Source organism: Canis lupus, chromosome 14 (assembly GCF_003254725.2).
Source record: "Canis lupus dingo isolate Sandy chromosome 14, ASM325472v2, whole genome shotgun sequence".
In the NCBI taxonomy this organism is placed as follows: Eukaryota; Metazoa; Chordata; class Mammalia; order Carnivora; family Canidae; genus Canis; species Canis lupus.
Genome location: NC_064256.1, coordinates 53,552,675 through 53,569,959, shown reverse-complemented (window position 1 = coordinate 53,569,959; position 17,285 = coordinate 53,552,675). Strand labels below are relative to the sequence as shown.

Genomic DNA, 17,285 nt, shown 5'->3' with positions numbered 1-17,285 from the left:
AAAGTCTCTCTAGCATCTTAATAGTGTTAGCTATTTTTCCTTAGAAGCTCTACATTTTAAAAAATGTTCTACCGGATTTCCTTCTTGAGGTCTGCTAACTGCAATATCTCATAAATGTCTAGGTATTAATAAACTATGGTTTTAGAACTCAGGATACCTGTTTCCCTTAGAACTCTTCCTATTGAGGCCCAGAAGATTTTTAGAGGTACTTTGAGCCCATCTCTTTCAGAAAATCACTGGTAGATTATCTTCTATCTCAACTAAGTTAAACAGATACAACTTTCTCTCCCCCCTGTTGCATGTCTATGCCTATTTTAAGCATATTTATTATTTTCACCTCATAAACATTTTTCTGTTTATGTAAGTTTTATACTTTTCCTAAGAGATGCGCATGGTAATATATCTCTCCATATTCTGTGATAAGGTACAGTTTAGGTCTTTTAAAAAAGTACTTGTCATAAAGTACTGAGAGGAATAACTAAGGAAAAATCTATAGCTGTTCATTATCAGGAATAAGAAATGTTAAATGCTTAGCAACTCTCTGGTATATGTTCAAAATCAAACAAAAAATATATAACTTCCCCAATAATCCTGGAACAGAACTGCTTATGAGCTACAATCTATTATAGTAAATTGTCAAGAAGTTTTATTTTTCAATTTTTTAAAAGATCTTTAATCACAATGAAGATACATGTTTTGAGCCATGTCTTTTAACTTCTCTGGGCCTCAGTTTTCTTCCTTAAAAATTAAGGGGATTTAGCTAGGTATTTTTAAGTTCCTTTGGAACAGATGCTTCTAATCTGATTTTTCTATCTCTTTTTTCTTCCAAACCTCTTCTTCTGAAAATTGCTCAAATATAAAAAATGTTTTCAAATATTAATAGGAAAGTATTACTGCTATTTTAAGCAGTCACATTAATCTCTACATGACTTTTAAATATTCCTAAAATATCTTATTTTTAAGGTATGAAAACATACATTTCTCTTCAAATTCCATGGGGTAATGCAATACAAACAAGCAAAACAAAACAAAGAACCATTACTTCATTTAATTTCTCTTATAGTTATGTAGAGGGGACTTATAATAAGATCTATTCAATCTATTCACTGGTTATGATAGAGCTATACAAAGGGGCAGAGCATAAAATATATACAGAGAACTTCCATTCTTTTACTTTATGCAGCTTGAATGTTTTCAAATGAAAAATGACTTAAAACTGGATCCTTAAACCTGGAAGCGTAATGTCATAAACTGTTCAGAGCATGTGGAGGACTTCATTAAAATTTAAAGGGGATGAAGACTGTAAAATGGTTTGTAACCTCTGAACTGCAAAATTTACGCATATACATGGATAAATAATAGACACATTCACAAATATTAAAAATAAATATATGATATATTATACATGACTTGAACATTGGTTTCCAGTGCTCTATAAGTATTTGATAAATGAATAAGTGAATGAATAAGTGGATGGAGGATGGATGGGTGCATGTTTTATTGTGGTCTGAAAGTCCTGCCTTAGATCTATGGAGTGAGCTTTCATGCTCACTTTGTTGGGCTCACACAAGCAGGACTCATCTCCTATATCTCTGCTGATTCTGAAAGATGATATTTTCACGTTTACCATTATTCTTTTTAGAGTAAGAACCCAAGTCACCTCACCAATGACATCCATATGCTGATAAAAACAACGGAAAAATAATAGCGTGGGAAACAGCCTACCAGAGCAAAGCAAGAGATGCCAGTTTGGAAGAGATATCAAAATATATGAGATTGATGGGCAAAAAGGCTCAAGCAATGACATTCTGTGGATAAGGAGCACAGAGAATGATGGTTGTTAAATAACCGCATAGATTGGAAAACTCCCCTGAAAATTTAATTGTAAAGGTTTGTCAGCAGCAAGGTCTATAGTGGTTTATAGCAAATCTTTTGGTAAAAATTCCCTAACCAACAACCCTAAATCTTATATATTGTTACTGATCATCTGCTATTTTCTAGGATTTTCAATTGGGTTGAAGTGTAAGCTTTAGTTTATTTGAAATCAATAAAAATAAATCAGAGTCTGAGTTTAGCTATAACTGGTTTACAATGAGAAGAATAGCCCTGTGAGAGACAGGGCATTTATTATGCTACACGTATAGAGAATTTATATGGGTCTAATATTAAGCCATAGAAAAGTTTTGGTAATACAATTCGTTTTGTTGATGTGTGTGGCCTCTCAATGAACATCTGTACTCGTCACACATGCTGGTGTAATTAGCTGAAGTAAGACAGTAGTCATAAATAGTAGATTTGAGTATTCTATAAGCAATTCTGAGAAGCCTGTCATATTTTTGGACTTCATTTAAATTTATTTGGTAACCAACACCCTGAAATTTGGTGGCCTGTTATTATGGAATTCGTCACATGTACAGAATGCATTGCACAGTGCCACTATTAGGTGTCACATATGCTATTACTCAATCTCTAAATCAGAAAGATGAAGTTTACATATGTGCATAAGAGAGGTTTACTTCTAAAAAGGGTGGTAAAAATGTACAAGATCTATGGCTCCTCAAGCTGAACGCTGCAGGTCTGCAATGGTGCAGACAGGGCTACGGGTGTGGCTTCAGGGGGAAAAGACAGCCACTGCTTGGGGTGTGTGGGTTTGTGGGCGGGGGCAGGGATGGGTGGGTGTTTGGTGACATGCTATTAGGCATTGTTTAATCATGCATAACTACTGTTATAGACTTAAAGTCGAAATAAAATTATTGGCTCTGGGAGGTGTTTTTGACTTAGACCTACAGTTCTGGCTGAGATGGTGTAAGAACTGTGAGGAGAAAGACTTGGCAGCAGCTATCACATGAATCCCAGATGCTACCATGGTGGTGGTTCTTGTGGTTTGGAGTCATTTCAATGTATGCAAGGGAGGGCTCCCTCTTTGGCAAATGATTTGGAAAGGGAGGGCAATAAAACTGTCTGCATTCATTTTGGGTACAGATAAGAGGCATTTCTTTACAAAAAGCTTTTTAAGGTTGTGGGCCTGATTTTCATTCTAGAAGAATTAGAGTTTAACTAAACACTTAACTAGATTTTTTAATATACCAGTTACACTAGTGTTACTTATTTTAAAATAAGATAGCTTTTTATAAGTAGACCACTGATTCCTTCTCACTGTGGCCTCTATTGCTCTGCTCAGGGCCAATTACTCAGACTTTGGAGTCTATCTCTTTACCTCTATTCTGGCACCAAGGTTTTGGGAGTGAATCTCCCTTCTGTGTTTGGATCACGTAATGGGGTGGGGGATATATTTAAGCTACTGAATCTCAAGATAGGAATTGGATATTTAATTTTGCAAACCAGTATCCATCCAGTAAAAACCTAAGTAGAAATGAGTTCTGTTCTGTATCACACAGACCTCAGTTTGAATCCCTGCCTCACATTTAGTAACTGTAAGTAAGTAAACTTAGAGACCTACCTAGTGCCTCAATCAATCCAAACTTGGGTTTTCTGGGGTTGATAGGAAGATGCAATATAATATGAATACATAGCAAGTAGCATAATGGCTGGCATAGAGAATAACAGTTTTCTTTGTTTACCTCTGTTTTCTTTTACCGTTCTATTACTAAGTGTTGAGAATCCCTGTGGAGACTTACATGACATCTTTCCCTCTACACACAAATCCACCCACACACCCAAACCCACTCCCAGACACGCATGTACTTTTAGTGATAACTTAGAACCATTTGTAATTTAAGAGAGAGTATTAGATCCTAGAGAATTAGAAAAAAGGAAACCTTATCTGGCAAAACTTGAGGAGAAGGACATTTTAAAGTCCCAGTATTAATCTATGAATGGTATAGTTTTATCATTTCAAAGTGCCATTTTAAAGACTTTATGAAATAAGCCACTTCTTTTTTTTTTCCTCACAAATTTACCTTATATGAATGTTCAGTTTGGAGTTGCTTACTATGCTATTTTTAACATATTTAGCAAATTTTTGTCAAGTTCTTTGAACTTTTTCAACTTTATCAGTTAGGGGGCCTCATCTAACACTCCATGCATAAAATATAAAGAAGCCAAGACTACACTACTTATTAGCTCTTTCAGAAAATCATATACCAAATAGCAGAGTAGTCACTGGATAGTGTACAGGTAAGAAAACCTGTTCACCACTAGAACAGCACATGGCTTTGACATACAATAAACTAATTATAAGTTAGGACATAGTAAATCCTAAGGAGAGGACCAAGCAATTGTTGTAAGACCACAACAAGAGTAGTAGTAACTTCTAATGGGAGATGAAAAGGGGAAATCAAGAATCTTTTCACAAGGAAGGTAACATTGACAAGGATTTTGAAATATTTATGTGAGATTTTTGATAAATCAAGAAATGCAAGATTAAAGGAAAGTATTCTGGACCTAAAACGAGATGAACAAAGACAGAGATATAAAGGTAGATATTGGTTTGATTAGCTATGTACAGTGTGATGATATGGTGGGAAATGAAAGGCAGTCTGGGGGGGGGAGGCAATGGGGGACAGAAAAACACTGTTATCTAGATTCAAAATCTCTCATCACCCAAAGACAGTCAACCTTTCTCATGCTGAATGAGCATCACAATTTTCACCTACTTATTAATTTTGATTGGCTAAAGTGCCATATTAAACACTGCACTGAATTGTGGGGACATATACTGCTGAAGGAGAAATTACCCCTGACTTTAAGATACTTTGGAAGTTAAAAAAAAGATTGTGTCAGACAAGGCAGAAAAGAGTAAGTGTTATAACAAGTACGAGGGATGCAAAAGAGTGAGAGTTAATTTTGGACAGGGTAGGCGTGGACTGAGGGGAAGCATTAAGGAACAAATGTTTAACCTTGAAAAAGAACTGGATTTTGATGATTAAAGAAAAAAAGAAGAACGTTCCAGGGTGATGGGGGTGAAAGGCACAGGAATAGTAATATTTGGTCCAGCTTAAGGGAAATAAGAATGTAGTGAAGGATATTGACCCTTTCCTTCCACACAGGGACAAAGATAGGTGGGGGGAATAGGAGGTAGGATTAAGTGGAAGTTTTTTTTTTTTTTTTTTTTTTTTTTTTTAAGTGGAAGTTTGACAGAATTTGTATGTTGGGGGAAGATAATAAAATGCCTTATGAGTGGTAAAAAAGATTCTCTAAGCTATATGAAGCCATAAGATGGCATTTGGTTTGGAGCATTAAGGAAAGCATCCCCAGAAGAAGGGATGCTTTAAGGTAAAATCTGAAAGGTGGGTAGGAATTAGCCTGGTATGTGTTTGTATGTATTTGGGAGGGTGGTTGTGGGAGGACAGGAAGGAAGCATTTCAAGCAGAAGGAAGAGCTTGCACAGGAAAGAATGGCACAAGAAAGAAACTGGAAGGCAAGCTGGAGCTAAGGGAGCAATAGGGAGAGCAGAGTGACATCGGGGTAGAGACAGAGCCATGGCGAGCCAAGAAAGAATTCTGTGTTTGTTTCTGACATTCAAAAAAGTAACCAAAAATTTATTTTACCTGTAAGGCAGTTAGTTCATGACATCGGTCCCTTTATTCAACACCATGTAGAAATTCTCTACTTTAACTATAAAGTCCTTTCAGTTAAGGATTATCTATAGTAAATTTATATTCCCTAATAAAGAATAATGTGCTATTCTAAGTTTAAGTGTGATGTGAGAAGGATAGCAAAACTCTGCTTTCAAAACAGAAAAAGTCTGAATAGCTCCGTGTTTTAGTATTTCAAAGCATCAAAGATAATTCATAGCCATAATATCTTTCACATTACAATTACTTTCAGTATTTCAATGCCCTTTATATTTCATAAAATTATTACAACTAAATAAAATATTTTCTTTTGACAAATTATGGCACCAGAAGAGGCGGAAGGAAGGAAGGAAGGAAGGAAGGAAGGAAGGAAGGAAGGAAGGAAGGAAGGAAGGGTGGGTCATAGCTATTTCAGTTCCACACTTTTGAAGCCTTCATTGTATCCTAATGAATAATACCTGCTTCCCTTTTATCACCACTTCATCAACACGCCAATTTGTAAAGTTAAGACTGAAGTCTTATGTTAAGAAAGAGCTTAAACTTTACAATCATGGATGTTTCCTACATTCCTATGCATGGCAAGTAAAAAAAAAAGATAAAGTTTTTACTTTGTTTTTTAAATACTTTTCTAAAACTTACCACTATGTGAAGGTCACCAGCAGTGAGCTTTGAGGTGACCACAGAGTCAAGAATAAGGATGAGCTGCTCAGAAAGCACTGAATCAAAAAAGAAAATTTCTCCTTTCTTGTTTTTCAGCTGGTCAACTTTACTCCTTTAATCTAATATATTCTGGTGGAATACTGCATATGACATAGTATATTCTATCATAGTGACCTTTTTCACTTTTGAAAATTTGGCTGATAGTTTCAAAATATATAAATATCCATTTATAAAGAGACTGATGGAAGAGGGAAGACATGGGGGCAGCTCTGGTTCTCTGAGCCTTACACTCAGGACATTTGAGTGTGGAACAGAAGCAGGTCACAGGCATGACAGTGCTAAAGGGAGAAGAGGTGAAGAGAAACACAGTCATTTGAGCTGCTAAAGAGAAGCCAGTTGAATACTGGGGATATATGAGGGCATTATTAAGAATTCTTATGTGCAAAATCCAAAGCCAAACGAACAATCTTCAAAATATTTAGTCTTCATTGGCTATGGTCTTTCCTAAGTAAGCAAACTTTCATAACCATTTATTACATCTCAAATTCTGTGCCAACTAAAGAGAACTAAAGAGGAACAATCCAGTGTCTTCAAAAAGCTCACAGTAGTTTGAGAGGGAGAGACATATTAAAAGATAATTTTAAAGAGGGTAACATCCATTCACAGTGTTCCTGTGGAAGCAAAGAAGAATGACACCTAGCTTAGTTGGGAATAACTGCCTGGAATTCTTTCTGAAAGAGAAAGATTTAAATTGAGCTTTAAGTAGAGTGAGGAGGGGTTATTCCAAGTAGGGGATGGCAGAAGCAAAGACAGGTACTATGGCAAGGACAGCATGTAGTGTGGGGAGCTATAAACAAGATGGCTGGAGACGAAGTTCTGAGTCAGGGAGTGTGTGCACACTACGCTGGGTGAATAGCCTGATATTAAAGCAATAAAGGATGCCATGTTAAATAGTTTGGATTGTATCCTGAAGATAATAGTAAACAACTGAGGATTTTTTTTTTGCCCCTTTTTGTTTTGTTCTATTTATTAAAGTGTACTTGACATACAATACTATATTAGTTTCGGGTGTATAACGCAGTGATTCCACAACCGCATACCTTACAAAATCACCAGGATAAGTGAAGTTACTGTCTGTCACTGAACAAAGCTATTATTAACTGTATTCCTTATGCTTTACTTTTCATTCCTATGACTTATTTATAAAGGCAGTTTGTACCTCCTAATCTCCTTCACCTATTTTGCCTGTCGCTCATCCCTTCTGAAGGTTTCCTTAAGCAAGGAAGTGATGTAAATAGGACTCTGTGTGTGTGTGTGTGTGTGTGTGTGTGTGTGTGTGATTGTAATTATATATATAAATTTTACGGGACCAAAAGCAGAAGCAGTGGGACCAGTTATGAAACAACTGCAATGGTTGAGGTGAGATATAACAAAGCTTCAAAGTACTGGAGTAGTGGCTCCTTTATACTTGAATTTGGTGCTGAATTGGATGGGCTTGGGCAATCATTAGAGAAATGGTCATCAAAGATGATGCCTAGGTTTCTAGAACTTAGAGGATTTTCAGGGAACAATTTTGGGGAAACATAAAATGCTCAATTTTATAAATGATACACTTAAAGTGCCTATTGCCATTAAGGGAAGATGTCCCATAAACAGCTATAATTAAAATAGAAAGAAGACTTGTGAAGATATCACATCTTGGAACTAGAAAAGTCTGGGTCACTGACTCATGTGTGAGAGGTAGCTGACACTTTGAAGGTGGATGAAATTACCTGTGGATATGCTCTCGATTACAGAAAAAGAGCAGTAGGCTGAGGACAGTACCCTGGGGAGGAGAGCATTTAATGGATGGGCAGAAAAAGAGGAGCCACTAAAGGACACAGAAAATAAACAGCGTGAGGCATATGAAGAGCACCAGGAGATGAAAGTGTTCTGTAAGCCAAGAGTGGAGGGATCCAAGAAGCGCCCTCCAATACAGACTTACTCCAAAAGTTAATGCTTTCTAACACCTTATTGTTAATGCCTTTAAAAAATGACAATGTTAATAATTCATAAATATCTTTGTTCACAAATTCCTTTCAATTCTTCTAATTTTTAATTTCTTCAGTTTCTTATTCCCATACTCCTTATACCCCATGGTATGTGCTGTTAAAGAGTACAGAACATGATTACTCATCTTTAACAACAGAGCAAGTAAATAATAACAAAGAAAGTGGTAAGGAGGAGGGGGCTGTAAATGAGAGCTTTAACCCTTTTCAGTTGAAGTATCTCCAAATGATACGTGGATAGTAAGCCATGTTTGTGTTTTGTTCCCTTTATTTCACGTTTGATTATTCAGTTCATGGCTTATCCTCATTCTTCACTTTTCTTTCCTTCTGATGCTTGCTTTAAGCAATTTTGGAGGTTGTTGGCACTTCTTTAGGGGCAAGTCAGGAATAAAAAATAAATTCAATTCAAGCAATATACTTATGTAAATGGTGCTTATATTTTTATATGAAAACTCAAAGCCAGATATTCAAAATGAGTATCACGTTTGTTTTGACTGCCGACCCAAAGCAGACCACCACCACTACTCCTTCTAGTAGTAGCCAAGCATAACAAGAAACATAAGCAACCAAAAAACCACACATAAAACAAATCCTAAGGAATGTATGCAGAAGCTAAATAAACAGTGGAGGTCACCAAACACATGCACTGTCAGGAAAAGGGGAAAGAAATCTATGGAAAAAGAGAAACCACCTGCCAATTTCAAATAATTCAACTCCAAGAACTGACTGTGGTGAGCCTACTTGCTGATCCTAGACAGTCACCACTCAGACTTTCTGTGCTTTGAACGCTAGCAATAACAATCTCGAATTTCATGCAGCGCAGAGCTTAGCACCCAGGTGTTGTAATCACAATTTCAATTTTGAAAGTGTCCTTGCCCTATTTAGAAAAGAGTGAGCTGTTTGTGATGTTCTGAATTGGGGAACAACGAAAAATAAAACCTTAAGCTTGAGTCTTAGTACAATTCATGTCAAATATCTCTATTGTTTCTGTCGAATTACATTTGAAATCTATAGTAACTCATTATCTACCAACTATGCCTATAATATGGAAAGAAGTAAGGATCTGACTACAGTTTTGCAGGAGTCTCAACATATGTGTTCCATTCAAAGAAATTTTCAGTGATACCTGAGGTTTACAAATCCAAGGCAGGGCCCAGGACTGAACCTATCTACTAAATCGAGACCAGCATCAAGGAAATTCTAGGGCATTACAGGAGAAGTTTTCGCTGGGAAGGCAAAATACCAGAGCTTAAAGAATCATAAGAATCTCTAATAACAGCTCAGACAAGATCAAAATAGGCAAGGTCAAAATCTCTAATAAAGGCTCAGGCAAGGTCAAAATAACCAAGCTGAGGTGGTGTGAGGTCTTGACAAATATATAGGCATAAGAACAGATTATCTGGGAGGTAGCTGATAACTTAAGACTTCTGAGCAAAGAATTTCATGTTTAGAATGCTGCTGGGCCATAACTGTCCTGAAGCCACTTACCTAACTGAATTCCTGGGGACTCATGTGTTTGGAATAGAGTTCGGTCATGAGAATAAAAGGAAAGAACATGCAATGGCCCAAGAGTTTGTTGGGTGGACAAACTTCCAGAATAACTTGGCAAATGGTTCTACAGAGAAGAATTATAATTACATACACTGGGCATGTGTGAGAAATTTAGCTTTGGGAACCACCAAGTGTCACTTTATCAGAATGGGACTCAAGAAGGAAGTGAGCTGAGATGTAGGATGGAGGACAGGAGCCCAATGGTTTATACTTGAATTTAAGTCCCAGACCTGACAAGGGTTGCAATATATTTGATTTGTGTATCTAAAAGCTAATGCTTCCTGGGTCAGCCTGTCAGGGCTGGTTCTTACTAAGGCTTAGCACAGGCCACAAGAGATAGGGGAGAAGGTAATAATTACCAGAATGCCCAAGTATTTTCTTCTCTCAACAATACATTAGGTTAGGTGCCATTAAAAGGTTCAGTCATGAAGAACAAGGGAAGAGAGGAGGGTAAAATGAAGTTAAAACATGGGCTGGCAACTCAAATGACAACCCCCCCCCCCCCAATTACTACCAAATATACTAATTATCTTCAAGATGTTACTATAGAATACTTTGAATTTAAAGTTATAAACAATGGTATGTTGGATAGGCCATTCATCTTTGTATCATTTACAACTGCTCCACAGATATCCCCATTAATCAAATATAGTTTTCCTGGAACACCAAAGGTGACAAAGACCTCACTCTTCACTCTGGAATGCTGAGTTAAAACATTCTTCTTTAAAATGAGCTCAATTCTATCTCTTTGAAACTTAGGTCTTATTAGTCCTTATTCTACCCATTGGAATCAAATAAAGTAGGCTAATCATTCCAATAAGTTCTTCTGCATCCTGGTCACTGTCTTATGAATGCCTTCCAATTTGTCTAGATCCCTCTGTGTCTATTAACTAGGCCTGAGGCTCCAATCTAGTGAGAAAGGTTTAGAATAGAAATAGTACCTCTACTATTTAAAGTATATCCTTAATTATAAAAGCTTTAAAAAGAGGGAATTGGGTGTCCTTCTGGCCATGTAATATTGATAACTAAATCAACCATAACCACCTCTACATCCTTTTTTTAAAAGAGATTTTATTTATTTATTCATTAAATATATATATATATATATATATATATATATATATATATATATATATAGAGAGAGAGAGAGAGAGAGAGAGAGAGAGGGACAGGCAAAGGGAGAAACAGGCTCCATGCAGGGAGCCCGACTTGGGACTCAATCCCGGGTCTCCAGGATCACACCCTGGGCTGAAGGTGGCGGTAAACCACTGAGCCACCCAGGCTGCCCCTCTACATCCTTTAAGACAGCATTCATATGCTATAAAATAGATGGGAGTGGGGTTGATTTTTTTTTTTTTAGAATATATGTTAACTATTGAAATTTGGACATTATAGAAAAGAATTAAAATTTAAGTCATGTATAATTCTACCTGGGCATGGAAGAGGATTATTGAAGAAAAGTGCCATAGGAGAGCTAATACTCATGACAAGTAAAAAAGAAGAAAATGCTGTTTGAAAACACTGCAGAACTGGGGTAGGAGAGGAGCTAGTTACAAAGGGGCACGAAGAACTTCTGGAGGGTGATGATGGTGGTTACAAGACTGTATGCATTTGTCAAAACTCATGGACTCATATAGTAATAAGGGTAGATTTTACTGTCTGTTAACATCACCTCCATAAAGAAATTAATCTGTTAGAAAATGTATGCATCATGATCCCAATTTTGTAGAAAAAGGTTATATACAAAAGTGTACTGGTAGTTACTTCCAGGAAGTATCCTTACGGATTTACTGAAAGACATTCTAGTCAGAATCAGACACTTCAGTTGAAAGGTCATATATAATCAAGACTGTGATGGCCATAATGAGATCATGCAATTGCAGAAATTATAAGGACAAACCAATGGAAACTCAAAAGAAATCAATTCAGTCGAGAGGTGAAAACAGATGGAAATAAAAAGCTATATAGATGTATACATGTTTGTGGGTAAAGGAAACAAGCTGCCATTCAGATTGTAGCCCATGAATATTTTTATTCTTGAATCGGCTTTTAGGCAAGAGAAGTTGCTCACTGCTAATGAAAGCCACTGAAACATAGTAAAAATTACAACAAAAACAAAACAGGGCTAAGGACAGAATTCTTTATCACACAAATAGAGCCTACCCTTGAGCTAATCAGTACTCTTTGGGATTAGTTGTTCAACTAATTATAATTTACCCAACTGCGTTATCATCATCAACTCTATTTCTTTATCTTATTTGGGCTATGGTGAAGCTTTAAGAAATGCTTTAGATATAAGGCACCCACTACAGTTTTCTTTTATTCTGTCAAAAAAAGATAATACAATAGTCCCCTCTTACCCACATTTCACTTTCTGTGGTTTGGATTACCTGCAGTATGGGTCACACTACCTCACAGCTGCTTACAATATTCCCCTCACTTCTTCTCATCATATTGTCATTTTATCATTTCCCATCATCACAAGAACAAGGATGAGTATGGTACAAGATATTTTAGGAGAGAGAGAGAAAGAGCACAAACAGTGAATTTTTATTACAGCATATTGTTATAATTATTCTATTCTGTTATTAGTTATTATGGTCAGTCTCTTACTGTACCTAACTTACAAATAAACTTTATCATAGATATGTATGTATAGGAAAAAACAAAGTATATATAGGGTTCAGCATAATTACGGCTTCAGGCATCCACTGAGAATCCTGTAACATATCTACCACATAAAAAGGAGGACCAATGCATGATTAGTTGCACAAATATTTTTCTGTATGAACATGGTTGCTTCTACTGAGCACTACTTCCCTTTTTAAGAGCTTGTAAATCATCCCTTTAGTAATTTGTTCTAGTCACAATTTTACAGTGTTGACAACTCACCTACCTATCTTGGTCTTTTTTTTTTTTCTCTCCTCCTCCTCCTCTCTTTCTCTTTAGATGGGGGCCTCGGCATCCACCCTTTGGATAATTCTTTGGACAAAATTTCCACTTTCACATTTACTAAAAAATTCCAGACAACTGTTCACAAATTTCACATCCCAATCTTATCAACTTACAGAGGGATAACATTTGTTCATGCCAGGTTTGGGAGCAAGGAGCTGCTCTTTAACAATTCTTTCCCTAATGCGGATTCTAATTCCTTTTTAATGGTGTTTGTTTAGTACTTTTCAATCCAAAGATCATTCTTCTTGATTTAAAAAAAAGTCAAAATAGAAGCTAAATTGTTTCTGTCTTTCTTAATCGTTGATTTAAGTCTCAAGCAGCAAATCTATCATTTCCATGTTCTTTTTTCTTACTCTGAACATAAGGACATTTGTGTTGAAATTACATTTGCAGCATTCATGCTGTATTTTTACTCAGACTTCAAGTTCACGGAAGTGACATGGTTTGCCAGAGAGCCTTAAGAGAGATTATGACTAACCCCTCCCCTCAACAAGCTACCTTGGTCACCAGGATTGATTGTATTAAATATGCTGATTTAGGGATCCCTGGGTGGCGCAGCGGTTTAGCGCCTGCCTTTGGCCCAGGGCGCGATCCTAGAGACCCAGGATCGAATCCCACGTCGGGCTTCTGGTGCATGGAGCCTGCTTCTCCCTCTGCCTGTGTCTCTGCCTCTCTCTCTCACTGTGTGCCTATCATAAATAAAAATTAAAAAAAAAAAAATACAAAAAAAAAAAAATAAAAAAAAAATAAATATGCTGATTTACATTTTCACTCTGTGTTTACTTAAAAAATGTAAATCAAGTAAAATTTTCCATAAAGTGAGTACAGATAAAATGAATAAAATGAGTAGGCCATATATTTAAATTTTAAGCGTTGTATTACTTATGATTAAATACATTTTTTTTAAGTGTCCTAGTTCTCTGCTATCCAATATGGTAGCCAAGAGCCACATGTCACTATTTAAATGTAAATTCCTTTAAAGAAAACACACTAAAAAATTCAGGTCCACATTTCAAGTGCTCAGTAGCCACATGTGGTTAGTTTAATTGTGCTGGGCAGCACCGTATAGAACATTTCCATCATCACAGAAAGTTCTATTGGAAAGCACTAATCTAGACATAAAATGTGATGTCTAACTGGCTTTTTTCAAATATGGTTTTCTTGTATGAAATTTCTACACATGCCAATCACTGATTTAAGAGGCAATTATCTTAACAGTCATGCATCTTGAATGAACTACTTGCAAATTATAATTAAATGTATTGATTTGTTCTCATATCAATTGATTTTTAAAAAGACAACTAATAAATGTAAATGCATAATGCTTCAGATCACAAGACCCAGTGATAATGGTTAATCTGAATTCCCAAGATGCTTAATGCAAAGCCTACCCTGTTAGCATATCACGGTAGTACATTTTAGTAGTGTTTGGCCACCATTGACTATTACTGAGAAAGCTATGGTAATTAATTAGCAATGTATATGCCTATTTTCAACTCAACAGGAAAATATCATCCCAAGGACTAGGATGTAAAAAGATATGCTGAAAATAGGTGTCCCAGCACTAATTCTTTTTCTGTCTTCTAGTGTTTGTTCTCTTAGACAATCCTGACAAGCACAAATAGAAACCATAACTAAGCCTCTCAGTAGCTGGTGACTTTTTTTTTTCCTAAGCAGACACTCTTTTTAATAGATCTGGGAGAAATGTAAGAAAACTAGCTAAAGTGATATTAAATAAAATAAGAAGAAGAAGTTAAGACTCTAAAAAGAGATTGAGGGAAAATATGGTAGCATGTAGTATAGCGGCCTGCAGGTAAACACTGAATAATTTAAAGGAGGGTTGAGAGGGAAGAGGGAATAAGAAAGAAAGAAGGAAGAGAAGGAAGAGAAGGGAACAAGGAAGGAAATGAAAGATGGCAAAGTCACGGGACCACGCATACGAGAGCTTTCAAGTTCACAAAGAAACCTTTAGACATATAAAGTAATAAGCAACTCATAAGAAATAATACAAACAACCGTAAAGGAAATTGCTTAAGGTTTGACTTACATTCATCGTATAAACATGCACAAAGAGCAGTCTTGATTCTCAGCCTAAATAATTAAATAAATAGGGGACGCCTGGGTGGCTCAGTGGTTGAGCATCCACCTTTGGCCCAGGGCGTGATCTCAGGGTCCCGGGATCGGATCCCACGTTGGGCTCCCTGCATGGGACCTGCTTCTCCCTCTGCCTGTGTCTCTGCGCCTCCCACCATGAATAAATGAATAAAAAAATCTTTAAAAAATTTTTAAAAATCAATCAATCAATCAATCTCAAAGTCAGGTGTGGTTATACTTCGACATTTGCAAGGAACCAGTGCAGTGGTGGCCAGGTTATCAGACCATTAATAAAGCACTAGAGGAGATTTTTTTGTTTTCTAGCTTTTTTCCCCTCTCCCTATACCCAATATAACTTGAATCAGAAGACGTATTCCCATAAATTACTGCAGCTTATTAAGACAGATTCAAGGAGGGAGGGGCGGTGAGGGCTGGGGTACAGGAACACAAATCAAAATCTCTGGGGTAAAAAGTAATTCCCACCTTTCGCCCTCCCTCACTTTCCTCCCATCAAGATTCCAGACCTATAATAAAGCCATTTTCTTATCTCTCTGATACAGTTTTTGACTACCAAAGAAGCTATTTCATGTGTACAAATCATTTGCTTTCTTTTCATTTATGAGAGAACTCCAGAAGGAGAACAGAAAGAAGGAAATAATGTTTAACAATTAAATGTTGATAACTGCTGTTTTTCACAGCAAATGAAAATTATCTAGTCTAAACTTCTCCCTTAAAAAAATAAAAAGCACGGAGGCCAAAAAAGATTCTATGATTTTTCCAAGATTACATCATTAGTATATGCAAAGCTAAGACCCAAAGACGTGTCCTTGCCCAAATTCTTACCTCTATACAATGTACCAACTGGATACCCCAGTTTTACTAGTGTCAGATAACACATTTGTACTGTATGAGATGACAGAAAGAAAAGGAAATACACATGTACTTTAAAACACAGAAGTTTCAGAATTACAGTTCAGTTAGGCTAACTCTTGAGCAATTCATATTTTAAATTATTTTATAAGCTCCAGAAAACATCAAGCCTTTAAGTAATGGTTTATGGAGATTTACAGTAGATAAATCTGACTAAACGCATCTAACTCATTTACTTAAGATAAATAATCTTACAAGTTCCTTGAGAGCCTTGACTCTTCCTTATTCCTGCTTGGATGTCTAGGGGCTGACACAAGACTTGGCACATAGCAGGGGCTCAATCAATATTTAATGAAAAAATAAAGGCCGACCCTCATTGCTAAACTGTTAAAATGTGGCAAACAACAACAAAAACCAGCCACACACATACTTTGAAATCAGTGGCAAAATCATTCTAAAGGCATGAATGGCTGCTTGCAATTGCAGAAATGGAAGTTTCTAGTTAGTGGTGTTTGTTTTTTTAATAATTCATTTGTACAGTTGAGTGAAGACTTGAAAACTGCTTATTCAGAAATCCAAAGTAATGTTAAAATATTGGGAATATTGTGAATTAAGTAAAACTCAAAGGAAAAAAAAACTGCACTAGATGTTAAAAAAAAAAAAGTCTTCTGCTCTTTATAATTATTTGCCAATATAACCTTTCTTTCAATTTTCTTACTTGCAATATGAGGAGTTGGCCAGCTGTCCTCAGGGGTTTTTATTTTAAAACACAAAGGATGTGGCTAGTTGCCAAGGATGACCCCTCACTAGTTCCTCCTCTTCCTGCACAGGCCAGGTGTTCCTCCACCAAGAGGTAGATCTACTCTCCATGCCCCTGGACTGCACTGGCATCATGACTTTCCTTAGCTAATAGAAAGGGGGCAGAAGCACTGCTAGTTCTGGGAAATGCATATTTCCTTGTTTCTTCTGAAAAGGATTGGCTACTTTTGCCTTTTCTGAAGAGGATTGGCTACTTTTGCCAGATGCCATGTTGAATGGAAATTCTGGCTAGATGGGAAACAGCGAGGAGGAGATACACTGGGGAAGACAGAGGCCACAGAGGAGTATCCAGAAGTCCGGGGTGTGGTTGAGGCTTTCTTGGAAGTTCAAGTCTGGCACCACCACAGATGAAGCCAGCCAGCCGCATGAGTGACCCCAGTCTTTACCAGGTGGAGGATCCACTTAGCCAACATCTCTCGCTCCTCCCTCCCCTAGCCTATAGAATCATGAAAAATAAATTGTTATGATTTTAAGCCACTAAAAAAGTGTGATGAGTTACAAGCAACAGGTAACTAAAATAGTATATTTGAACCTTTGGAAGAGTGAAACAATTTAGAAAAATATCAGGAATTTTCTGAAAATGAAAATAAATGCAAAAACCAAGATAAAGGATTATAGTTAAGCAACTGTAACCAATTGGATATGCTTTGAAATATGGTAAAAAAAAAAAAAAAGTCCTACTACAGTATTTGGCTTTTTAAATAATTTAACTCCTGTTGAAAATTAGACAAAGAATGGGTTTAAGATTTCC

General features: G+C 36.5%; 1 protein-coding gene and 1 long non-coding RNA gene across 19 annotated transcripts in view; one reads left to right on the top strand and one right to left on the bottom strand.

Annotated features, from left to right (window-relative positions):
- LOC112670785 (uncharacterized) overlaps positions 1–2,172 on the top strand; it is a 49,803-nt gene extending 47,631 nt beyond the window's left edge. Inside the window, exon 5 of the long non-coding RNA XR_003143226.3 lies at positions 1,643–2,172. This is a non-coding gene — a long non-coding RNA (uncharacterized LOC112670785). The remainder of the gene's footprint in view (positions 1–1,642) is intronic.
- The window catches only part of FOXP2 (forkhead box P2), a 554,671-nt gene that overhangs the window by 203,248 nt on the left and 334,138 nt on the right, over positions 1–17,285 (bottom strand). The gene's annotated exons all lie outside the window — the stretch shown is intronic.